Source organism: Chinchilla lanigera, unplaced genomic scaffold, assembly GCF_000276665.1.
Source record: "Chinchilla lanigera isolate Chin_1 unplaced genomic scaffold, ChiLan1.0 scaffold00056, whole genome shotgun sequence".
Lineage (NCBI taxonomy): Eukaryota > Metazoa > Chordata > Mammalia > Rodentia > Chinchillidae > Chinchilla > Chinchilla lanigera.
The window spans coordinates 4,031,713-4,043,435 of record NW_004955457.1 but is presented as its reverse complement, the minus strand read 5'-3'; the positions used below and the strand labels follow the sequence as shown (position 1 = coordinate 4,043,435).

Below are 11,723 nucleotides of genomic sequence, written 5' to 3'. Positions count from 1 at the left end.
TTTTATTGAAGAATTATTTTCTTAATCTCTCTAATGGTTTGAGCAATCTTTCATTCTTATGTCTGATAATCTGAGCAATGCATTTTAGGATAGCAGTATGCAAGGAAACAATCACTGTTGATTTGTGTTAATTTGTCTTGACACCGTGTATCACTTTGAATGTTTTTGTTTTGATTTGTTTATGTTTGTGATATTGGTATGCTGCTACTGTTATATTTTTTTGTTGTTTGTTTTCCATGTACTATTCTCTTTAAAATAAAAAAAAAGTGATGTGGGCAGGTGAAATCAGTCAAGAAAAAAATCTTTAAGATATATCCAAATTTTTGATAACAATTATTACTGGTCTTTTCCATAATATTTATAGTTTTATAAAACATCTTTACCAAATAGATTTTATCCAATATTTTTATTAAATATGTTTATCAATTTTTTTCTTAAGTATTTTCTGTACTCTATGGTTTCTAATTGAAATACAATAAATGATTTACCTATACAAAATTTATCAACATTCTTTTTCAATTCCTATAAAATAATATTTTCCTATATTAAACAACAGCTGCCCACCAACACACCATGTTCATTTTGACAGGCAAAGAATGCTTTTAATATAATGCAATGGAGTATTGCTGAATTTTATTGTTAAGGCAAACAGACTATATTAACATCTTAGAAAAACTATGCAAGGCAAATTCATTGCCTAAATATTCATTTTTATTACAACAATACCTAACTGAAATAAAAATGATCAAAGTAGACAGAAGATATGAGGCTACTTCTCCACAAATAATTACTTAAATTTTTATATTTTGAAATGTCACTTGAAAACAAAATAATCAACTGAAAGTGACCAGTTGCCAGATAAATTTCACCACTGGATTTCAGTAATATCATGTTTTTAATGGAAATAAATTTTTCCAAATAGGAAATCATGTTGTAAAATGCTATTATCTGATGAGAAAATTCTCTGTTTTGTTTTATTAATGGTAAATCATAATCAGAATGTTATAGAAACTAAAATATGTTAATTCATTAAAGTGGCTGCTTTGTATGTTTTGGGAATGAGGCAAGAACCTTAGCTAAGCCATCTGACACCTCTTGGCAGCATTTAGTGTGCAGGTACAAGACACGAGGGCTGCTGGTAGACTCTCTATAGGCCTTTATGCTACGAAGCAACACTAGTCAAGGCTCAGCCTAAGCAGTTCTCAATGTCCTGCTCCTGTTTTGACCTTCCATCCCTTCCAACAAGACTGACGGCTCCAAACTCCTTTATGTAATAATTTGAGACAATTTCCATGCAGCCCAATCATCAGCCTTTTGTTTTCCAAGGAACTTCCTAGCAGGTATCTGAAGTCTTGACTGTAAAAAATTAATCCTGAGAACAGGAAGATGTAAGGGAGCTCAGACTTGAACTATTTCTATGATGTGGTACTGGGCTGAGCAAGATGGAACTGGTGAATGGGTGACTTTGCTCATGGAGTCACAATGGGTTACAAAAGGACACAAGCAAAGAAGTCAGGTGTAGTGGTGAAGATTACGTCAATTTGGGGAATGTGGAACTGAAGGCCTAGGAATCCCTGATGCTGTCTTAACCTGCAAAGACTGGATATTCTGTTCTAGGTTTCAGCAGAAAGACTGTCAGTTGAAACCACTAGGAGAATTACTTTGTTTCATTTTAACCTGAAATATGTTTCCCATTTAAATACTCCAAATTTTCATTTCTTTTGCATAACTTTGATTAATTTTATCTATCTTATTTTCAAACATTTGCCTAGTAAATTGAAAACACACACACACACACACACACACACACACACACCATGTACTATTAAAGAGAAACTGAGTCCTTCTTTTTCCATCTCATGAAACCCACTAAATGTTGCATTGCCCATATTACCCAAGGATGACTTAAAAATTCCAGTATCTGAACATTTAACAGTGATACTTTTTTTTTTGTTTGTTTGGTTTTTCTCTGGTACCGGGAACCGAACTCACGACCTTGCGCTTGCCAGGCAGGCGCTTTGCCGCTGAGCTAAATCCCCAGCCCCCTTAACAGTGATACTTGTAATAGATTCTAATTCTCATATTTAAATTCTTTAACAAACATACACAACATGTTGAACATTATAATCTGGTGAAAGGAGTTATATTTGAAATACGGATTTTCTCATCCTATGTCACTGACCAGCTATGGGACCCTGCAGGCTTCACTTACCCTCTCAGAGCTCCAGTTTCTTCACTGTACAAACCTATTTTACAGATGGTTGTGAAATTAAAGATAAGACATGCAAAGACCTTGACACTGGTCCTGACACTCTGTCAGTTTTGCAACATCAGTGTTTTAGAACAGTCTCATGGGGCAACCAAAATGCAGAATAATACTGGGGTTTAGAGAAAGACTTTAAGTCAGTGATTCTTAACTGTGTATCCAAACTTCAGATGTATCATACATCTTCAAAATCTGAATAAAAATCATGGGTGAAAATACACTGATGTGAACTTCTTTTGAACAAAGTCTATACCTTTCATCAAATTTTTCAAAGGAATCTGTGAACTGAAAAATGATAAGAATCCTGCCTTTGGCTTTTTTTTTTTTTTTTATTTCTGCCTACAAAGAAAATATTACTGACATAAAAACATGGCTAGTTATGCTAATTTCAGTTTCAGGTACCTTTGGCCTTTATATCAAGAAATATTCTTTAAACTATCAGGGTTACAGATAATAAGTTCGAATTCCTTTTTCCATAAGGTAGATTTGATGTGTTAGCACTTAGATTCCTTCTGCCAAGAGTCATACGGCTGTTCATTGTCTTCTTTCACCTTGATAATCCTTATTCTTCTATGTTCTATGGAAACAATGGGTACCACAAACACTTCTGGAGTCTTAATACTAGGGCTGACAGTAGCACTGCTGACTGCAGTCTTTAAAAATTTAGTTTGGGCATATTGTTTTCCATAAAATTTCCCTTATATTTAAATCAAAACAGATAATGTTTGGCTATTTTAAAATTTTAGCCTATGGAAGAAGTCAAATAAAAACTTCACTTTTCATTCAATTTAGAGGTCGGACATTGATGGAGACCACTGCAAAGCAGATCTGAGCGGGATTTAATCAATTGGCTTTTCATGTTCACTTTTGAATCTGTCCAAGGCCTAGGCTCCTTGTCTGGAAATAGTGGACTCATAGTAAGTGAACCTCTGTGAGTCACTAATCCCTACTAAAACCTGTAGTGGTAGATGAAGCCAGAAAATCTCAAAGGATAAGACAAGGTCACAGCCAAGGTCACCTGGATCAGATTTCAACTGGATAAAGACTATAGCCTCAGGAATCTCACTCCTGGGTGGATTAATTTAATCTTTATTAAGGATTAATTTAATACCTTACTTAGAGAAGTCCTTGAGTGATTCTGCCTTTCTTGAGTACTCCCCTCCCTACTTCTGATAACCAAATAAATACAGGCTACACAGAGAAGGTCTTAGTCTTAGCCCTAAGAGAATCTTGAATTCTGAGAGGGCTTTGCTCCTCCTGGAGCCCTGAAATCATTCCATTTGCCTCTTTCATTTAGCCTTCACCATACACTCCTTTGGGAGACTGTGGACCTAATCAACTCAACATAACTAAGGGATATTATTAACCTGACAGGATATTTTCTTAGATTTTTCTCCCAGCAGTGACTACCTTAAGCTGTAGTTACAAATGACTATTTCTCAAGAGGGATGCTCAAGACCTTCTTGTTTCCCTGTGGATGACAGGAATGCATGTGTAAGAATTCCTTCACCTGCCCGTGAGCAGCTCAATCACTGATTTCCAGAAGAATGTCCAGTCTTTCCTCTGTGAGGGAAGCTTTCCCAGATGGCTTGAGGTTATTGCATGGCTCAACTTAGAGGGCACATATGCTTTCATTTGCATTCAAAAACGCTAAGATAAAAGAAATGCTAGAAAAAACTCCTAAGATCCTTTAGCTTTAAATTCTTTCCAAGACTTCCGGTTAACTAAAATAGGCTAAATATACACACACACACACATATATATATATATATATATATATATTATATATATATTATATATATATATAATATATATATACTCTACTCCTTCCCAAAACCCATTAAAATGAGAGAGAAGACATTAAAAAGATTCAATCTAAAAGACCAAAAAATAATGGAGGAAGGATGATGACAAGTGAAAAAAATGTCAGCAAATTTCAAGTGGCTACAGCAAACCTAAGTGCAAAATGCTAAGTGCCTACCTGGAAAGATCCAATAATGTACAGGGATTTTATTGAGGATGATATAGGAAGTGTGTATAAACTGAAGACATGCAACAAATAGTGAAGTTCAAAGTGGGGCTCTAAAAGAAGTAATAAGTAAAATTTCAAAATGATACATTAGACTGCCTGATCTTCAGCATGTTCAGGGTGGCTGCAGGCTGCGCCTCTTCCCTCATCTGGCTAGAAGCTAGAAATTTTTAAATGGAAAATCTGAGCCACCACCCACCCTGCAAAAACCCTGTACTGGGGGACATCAGGCATGGTTACAATTAGAAGAATCTAACTATAAAAAGATCTTTCTTTCTTTTACTTCAGTATCTACACAGGGAATGAAACTACTTGCAGCAACCTGCAAAACTGTCAGAAGTATATAAATTTGTTAGCAGACAGTTGGCAGATTACTCTGTGAAAAGCTACGTGGCCCATGGCAGGCATTTCTCTTAAAAAGAGCATGATGTTAAGCTTTAAGCAGAGGGCTGTGCAGGGGCACTAAAGAGGAGGAGGTGTCCTACACTTCCTGGCACAGGTGGGGGTAGGTTTGGCAGGCGTTAGGTAAGAGGAGAGAAAAGATGAAGGGTCAGCAATGGGTATAAAGGAATTCAGTCAGCCCGTCCATTGACAGGCCCAAGACCTGGTCAAGGCTGCGTGACTTTGAATCCTCAGCCTAGTGGTGACCTTTAGGTTGTCCTTTCACAAAGAAAAGTAGGGTCTTGTGTGACCTTCCTGCTCTGCAGCCTTCCGACTAGGGCAGGTGGTGCATTCTCTCCATGCACCCGGGTACAGCTTGCACTCAGTGACCTGTGTGCATTGCACCAGCAAACACAGCTCAGGCTAAATTACCGCTCACTCAGGCCACCAGTTACAGACCACCACTTCCTAGTCTGCAGAGGATGCTTACAGCCTAGTTCCAGGTCACTCAGAGGCACAGCTGACGTGTATGTATTATGTGAGTCCTATCCGATTGGCAGCTCTAGATCTGCTCCAGGCTGGCTAAAAGTATTCCCTTTGTTAACTCTGTCTCAAACTACTTCTACACAAAGCCCAAACCCCTACAATATATATTGTAGTTAATCTTGCCATTGTCAGTTCTTTAAGCTTCACCTTTTTCACTGTGGTTTGTACTTTCTGATTGGATCCAAACTAGCATAAATGTGAATTTTATGAAAATGAGATACTGAAGCAAGAAGGAAAAAGGTATAGTACCCTGACACTAAAAAAAACTGAACTCGGCTAAGAAGCAAAAGGTGATTTACAGAATCACAGCTTTGATTAAACTAGATACTGCTGGTCCAGACTGTAGTATGATGGTGGATTCTTAAGAGAGAATTTCTCCTCCTAAGACAGAAGAGAAGAGTAGCATAAGTTTCATGAAGTATATGACCTTGAAAAGAAAAAGAATTCTGTTCATATGTTTGGGAAGAATTAGATGTTAGGACATGGAAGTCTTAGAAAAAAATCCTTAATAAATGATTATCAGTAGTGAATAATGCATACTTACTAATAATGATACTGAAAAACAGTATTAATGTCAACTGAAGGTATGATGTAAATATTATATAGGGATTATAAGAGAAAAGTTATAAGAAAAGATTTAAAATAGTAAATATTATTTTCCCATACTTGAAAGTCAGTAGATTATATCTAAAATAAATACATAAAGAAGTGGCTGTATAAAATATTTTTAGAAATATAAAGGTAAATACAGGAGAAATAGCTAAAAATTTTACCTGTGTAAAACATGTTCTAAGGGAGCAATAAGTAAGGAAAGAAGCTATATTTTTATTTTGTCTTACAATACTATGCACTTATAAATATATATGCTAACTATATACTTATATAGTGTTTGTTGATTTTTGTATACACTGTTCTAATTTTTAAAAATGAGAAAAATATTTTATTAAAGTTTCCACTACAAAAAGTGAATAAGACCAAAATATAAGAAGAAAGAAAAGCAGAAAATATTAGGCTGTCCAAGTTTGGGATAAAGATTGAATCTGGTCTCTTTGGTTGGGTCAGAATTATTAGCAGTCAATTATTGGGTAAGTGCCTTCCTTCATGAATCATAATTTTCATCACGTGAGTATGATAAACGTTGGACCACCTCAGAGCCACTTTTGGAAAACAGGACTATGCTTCTTCATTTGATGTAGGGACAGACACAATACCAAGGTAGACGACTGAGAATCTTTTTTCAAAGCTTGCCTTTTAGACTAGGAACTCATAGGGCACTTCCTACAAGGTGGACAAACACTAAAGTGACAAAAGTCTCCATTGATCCTTATGGCCCTTCACTTCCTGGACATTGATTTTGTGGACATTCCTACTATGTGAATTCCATCTGATTTCCTTCAGTTGCTCAAGTAAGTTTATTTTATCTAATCTTTGATTGAACTCTTATAGACTCTTACGATCATAAAAATTATGCTCAAAGCAGACATTGGTTTATAAGATTTTATAATTTCTCCTTGATACACTGCAGATTGAATCTTCTGGTCTAACATATGCCAGTTGAGGTTGACATGGCAAATTAAAAATTCCACCTGTCAGGGATGAAATGTAAATATATTATTACTCTCTTCAGGGTGTGATCATGGTAATCAACACCCAAAAAGAAACATGATTAGAGAGTCAACTTATAGGAACACAATGGGTCATAGGATTCTTTCAACTCTTCCTTGAACTTTTTTTGGTTTTTTGCTATATTTCTTTAAATGGTGAAAGTGATTTTATTCTCACTTCCAGGTAAATTTTACCTTGAAACTATGCCAATGTTTCATATCAAACACTGACATGTTTTTAAATTTAAGCACCTGAGGAGAAACTGAAATGATAAATATCCCTTAGGAATCCACAAGGTCCATTGTCCCTGAATACCTGAAGCTCTGGTGCTCATTTGTAAATCAAATAGTTTAGATGTGTGCTAGGGCTCACATGCAGTCATATTAACTTCATGGCGCAAAAAGACCTTGTAATGCAGCAGTGCTTCACCAAATGACAGTTAGATAACATAGAATCATGGGTTTTCAAAAGGGTTGTAGCTAGCAAATACACATTTTAAAACAGATTGCTTGGTTGACTTATCAGAACTGTCTTTCATCAAGTCTTGATTGGCTGACTGTTAACCTTTTACCATCATTGTCTTGTTTGGAACGCATTTCATTTAAGGCAATTAAAATAATATCTTGTCGTATTAGCAAAGATACCTTAAATCTTTCATATATTCTTGGTGCAGTAGCAGTTTGGCATATACATTACCCTTCAGAAGCAATGCTGTATCTGTTTGAATTGTTAATGTGCAAAAGAGACATGCTGAGAAAATTCCAACATAATAGGAAGTTCTTAAACATAGGCTTTCATTTTCTTATTGTGAAAAAGTTGGCACTAATTATGCAAGTCTTTTGCTAATGTATACTTTAGAGCTAGACAGTCTTTGTCGCTCTATTAGCATAATGAATGGGAGAAAGCTTGTTCAATACACCTGTATCACGGTGAATAGACTTTGCAAAAAATTTGCTCCTCTTTTTTGTTTCTTTGATTTGTTTTTAAAAATTCAAGTTAATAAAATTTAAATCTAAGATTGAGACAATCTTTGGAGGAATGGTTTGTATCTTGTCTTCACTCATCCTAGGACGTGCTGTATCATTAAATCCATGGAAAGAAGATTATGGAAAAACACCAAGAGATGACTTCATAGCAATTTCATTTGAGCCAATCAGGGAAATGACAGAGTTCTCACCATTGCCCATTTCACTGCAAAATATGCTGTTACCCTCCTATTCTGATGTGAACCCAAAGCATTTCATATGTGCTAGAATAGATTTGCCTGAAACTATTCCACTAACAGTTTCTTCTTTATGTAAATGTGTGCCATTATGAAGAGAACTTGGCTCGAAAGACATAGAACGAATAAAGGATATTTTTTCATAATATCCTGAATTGCATCACTTGCAACTGACAGCAATGCATTCTTTTCATATTAATAGCTATGAATATATTTATTAGAACCTTTCAGAACTACTTAATAATACTGTTCTACATGGAACAGTATATAACAAACTTCTTTTTAGTATCTGAAACAACTCTGAATCATTTATTTTTATCTTGCTTCTCAAAAAAGAGCTCAAATGGGCAGTGCCCTGGGCTCCCTGCTTGTAAAATCTGGATGATCTTGTAAACCAAATTGGCAATTCCAGTACATCTCTACGAGAGTTCTCCATATATATATGTATACATATATAATTTTAATTAAATGTCTAAGTGGAAAAAAATAAAATATTTAAGTGGGAAAATAGAACTACCCACTAAGAAAAATCTTCTTGAAGTCTCTTAGAAATTTATTAAATTAAGTAAATTTTAGACAAAATGGTGGTAAATTCTTGTGGACATTAGATGAATTGTTAAGTTCAGGAATAATTACCTATGATAACAATTCTATTTACTTGAAAAGCAACAGAAAAACTTTATGCCTCCTTAAGAAAGTTCTTTACTGTATTTCACTTAGAAAATTAAAAACAAAAAAACAAAAAAAAAAGAAAATTCCACCAGCAGGGTTACATCTGGGCTGCTTATAAATATTTTGATTCCCATTTGAGAGTAAAAATGCTATTTCGTTAACAGTTACACATGCTAGTGACAAGGTACAAAACTTCAATTTACTGCAAAAATATTGCTAAAGATATATGTAGATATAATAAGAGAACACAATTAGGTAGAAGGGAAAGAAATAGATATTGTTTAGAGTTGGTGCCAGTTTTTTTTCTTCAGGCAATTGTTTTCAGTGAGAATCAGATTACTAAGCAGAAAAGCCAATTTATCTCTAAAAGACCTGACATTATTTACAGGCCTCAAAGGATAAAGATAATGAAGGACACTATGTGAGAAATAATGGCACAGATGAAAAAGTATCAAAACATTATAGAAATATTTTCATATGTATAAATTCAATAAAGTAGGAAAGAAGTCAAGGCTTGTGTTGGGTAAGAATTTACAACCAAAAATTCATAATAAATTAAGCCCACAAAAATTAATTACATTAAAATGAAAATTAACGTTTTTCTTTTAAAATAAAATAGGAATATAATATTTAAAACTACATACATTTAAATAATTTTGTAGAAGTCTATTTGCCACAAGTATAAGTTTTAAAATAAGGAATGTTGTACCCACATCCAATAGCTAAATTTAAACTTTAATATTATACTTTCAGACTGTAAGTGTCAAATAAGCTATAGGAAAATGTTTGTATATCCACTGATTTTTTTAAGAGTGGAAAACAAAATATACTATTTGACAAATATATGTATCTTTTTTCCATCTATCTAGGAAAAAAATTAAAAATGAAAATAAAATAAACTATAAAACAGGTCAATTGATTTGTTATAACACATTCATTTTATTACATAAAAACCTATGTGTTTCCTCAACATGCACAAAAGAAAAATCAGATATTACAATATATCCAATATAAAGGTGGGGCGATTAAAAAATAACTTATTACACAAATACAGCCATGTCAAATGGAAGGCCAAATAACTTTGGTATTTCTGCTTTGGTGAAGAGTTTCAAAGATCCAAAAACCAGTGTGGGTCATCATATTTAAGTCTTTTAACCTCACATTTTATTTTCTTGGTTCCATCCTAGTGAAACATTATTTTGGGGAGGTAATGGCATGCTAGTTAACTTTATAATCCTTAATGTACACAGATTTGCAAGGGATTGTGCATGTTTTGGGCACTTCATAAAAGTCTATTAAAAATAAGTAAATATATTTTACCCATTCTTCCAAATTAAGGACTTACTACTCAGTAAATGGGTGAGGTGGGGGTTACAGGGAATGAAACATCAATTATTCCAAAGATACCTGCAACATTTTGGGGGAATGCAAAAATAACATAGCTACTCTGAAAGAACAAATAAGTATTATCTGTACCCTAGCACACACATACATTTAGCAAAAACTAAAAGAAAAAGGGTAATTGGGTTTAAATTCACTATATTTTAACATTAACATTACACATGAAAATTTAGAGACTATTATATTTTCAAGCAATTTCTCTCTTTTATTACATTCTCTGCAGTAACAAAATACCTTACTGAGAATATAGTAATGTGTTCATTAGGTGAATGAGATTTCCACATTTTGAAATAATTTATTTTAAAGGATCTTAACTCACTTTTTTAATCACAAGAGGAAAAAGTACCACTTCTGACTTAGAACTCAAACCTATGTGTTTGCAACCTTCCTGTACAGCTTGCACATTTATTAAGGTGAGATTTCCACAAGCTTGCTAGAGCTGACAATTTTTAATTTACCGGTCAGATCTGCCTATTATATGCATGCATTATACCAAGCATATTCCTGACTCACTCAAATTGCTTTGTGGGGATACAAGAAAATTACAGTGAGTAGGGCAAAACTGCAATCAAGTGGGCCCTTAGATCTTAATTATACTTTGTCACAAGAAGGGGAAAAAAGGGGAAAAAACCCAACAAACTGGCTCCCTTGGCTATTTTCTTACCAGGAAACAAATAAAAACAGAAAATTTATCTCCCACCATAAATCCCAAATGTTTCATTTTCATTTTCCCAAGTTAACTTCCGCACCTAGCTAAGCAGCATTTTCTGCTATTATTAGCTGCTGGTCTGCTATCAGCTGACCAGTATCCGACAAACTCTTTGGTTCAATGAGCTCAGGGACTCCCAAGGAACTGCACATATGCAGACTTCTGCTTCCAGCTTCTAATTATTTTCTACCAGATAATAGAACATTTAAGTTCAGAGAGGTTAGATTAAATTTGTAAGTAGATCGAAACCCTAAATAAAATTGCAAAGCTGAAGATCACAGCAGAAAACTCTAAGCTTTTTAGTTTCCAGAGAAAGAAATACTCATTCTTACCTAAACACACTGTGCCAAGCTGTATGTAAACAGTAAGGAACAAACACTCAAAAGATGACTTCTTGGGTCCTGCAGTAGCATTTAGCAATGTTCAAAAAACTAGCTTGATGTGTCCACGCCTGCTGGGAAGGGAGAGACCAATCTATTCTTGCAGCATATGAAATGCAAGTTCCTACTTTGACAGGTGAAAGCATGCATTCTATGGTAATCCTTCCAAAAAAAAAAAAAAAAAGGAAATTATGAAATTGAAAGTTTAGGCAACGTATGCCCAATATTTTTAAAATAAATATGGAACACTTGTCTGTCTTTTGTCTTAGAAAGGAAAGTTACACACAGCTTGATTTTCTAATCTAAGGGTAAGAGTGAGTGACATAAATGTCGTATAGAGGAATAAAAAAATAAGAAGAAAGTGACAGTACCATCAACAGGGCTTTGAGGAGCAAGAATACTTCTTGAGCAAAGCTTGCTTTTCATCAGTGCAAGAGACAGTTTCAGGAAATCAGGAGACAAAATACACTTTGAAGTAAAAGCCTAAGACCAAACAGCCATGTTTGATTACC

General features: G+C 34.4%; 1 protein-coding gene across 5 annotated transcripts in view; it reads right to left on the bottom strand.

The window, feature by feature from the left end:
* The window catches only part of Erbb4 (erb-b2 receptor tyrosine kinase 4), a gene marked incomplete at its 5' end in the record, with an annotated part of 1,058,248 nt that overhangs the window by 192,717 nt on the left and 853,808 nt on the right, over positions 1-11,723 (bottom strand).